Below are 1,278 nucleotides of genomic sequence, written 5' to 3'. Positions count from 1 at the left end.
CACACACTTGTCCACCCCCCTTGACACATGCACACACACTTCTCCCCCCTAGTTGCGAGTCGGTGGTCAACTTGCAACTAGGGTCAAAGAATAAAAACACGCACACACACCCCAGTTGCGATTCGATGGGTAACTTGCAAACTGGGGCCCCTTGAGACACACACACACAGGTGTCCCCTAGTTACGAGTTGATAGGCAACTAGCAACTGGGGGGCCACAAAAAAACACACATGAACGCACTCCTAGTTGCAAGTCTGTTATTGACATGCAACTAAGGGACCCGCAACAAAAGCACACACACAAAACATGCACACACTCCCCTAGTTGCCCCCCCTACTTGTGAGTCGATGGCAACTTGCAACTAGGGGTCAAGAAATAAAACACACACACACACACACACACACTAGTTGCGAGTTGATTCGTAACTTACAACTAGGGGGGGGGGGTCCTCAACAAACCACAACCCCCCTAGTTGCGAGTCGATTCTTCACTTGCAACTGGGGATCCCCTCCTTGATACAAAGACACGCGGATGCACGCACTCCTAGTTGCATGTCTTTTATTGACATGCAACTAGGGACACAAAAACAAAACACACACATGCCTAGTTGCGAGTTCAACTAGGGATCAAGAATAAAACACACATACATACACCCCTAGTTGCGAGTCGATGGGTAACTTGCAACTAGGGCCCCTTGACACATGCACACACACACCTCTCCATAGTTGCGAGTTTATGGCAACTTGCAACTGGGGCCCACAAAACACACACACACACACACACACACACCCTAGTTGCGAGTCGATGGGCAACTTGCAACTGGGGGACCTCAACAAAACACACACCCCCTAGTTGCAAGTCGATGCTTGACATGCAACTGGGGATCCCCCCTTGATAGAAAGACACGGACTTGCACACACTCCTAGTTGCAAGTCTGTTATTGACATGCAATTAGGGGCCTACAACAAAACACACACATAGCCCCCCTACTTGTGAGTCGATGAGAAACTTGCAACTGGGGGGCAACTGACTCGGGGATGGAGTTGCAACTGGCTGAATACAAAACAACAAATGCAACCCTTCGAGTTGCAACTCGGGAGCGGGGAGTAGCATGTCAAATGGTTTAATTGCAAGCCCCATGAAAAACAACTTGGGTGATGGCAACTAGGGACCCACAACAAAACACACACACGCACCCCCTAGTTGCGAGTTGATGGCAACTTGCAACTGGGGGTCAAGAATAAAACACAGACACACACACCCTAGTTGCGAGTCGAT

This window comes from Triticum dicoccoides, chromosome 7B (assembly GCF_002162155.2).
Source record: "Triticum dicoccoides isolate Atlit2015 ecotype Zavitan chromosome 7B, WEW_v2.0, whole genome shotgun sequence".
Classification (NCBI taxonomy): Eukaryota; Viridiplantae; Streptophyta; class Magnoliopsida; order Poales; family Poaceae; genus Triticum; species Triticum dicoccoides.
The sequence above is the reverse complement of the archived record's forward strand: the minus strand, read 5'-3'. Positions refer to the sequence as shown.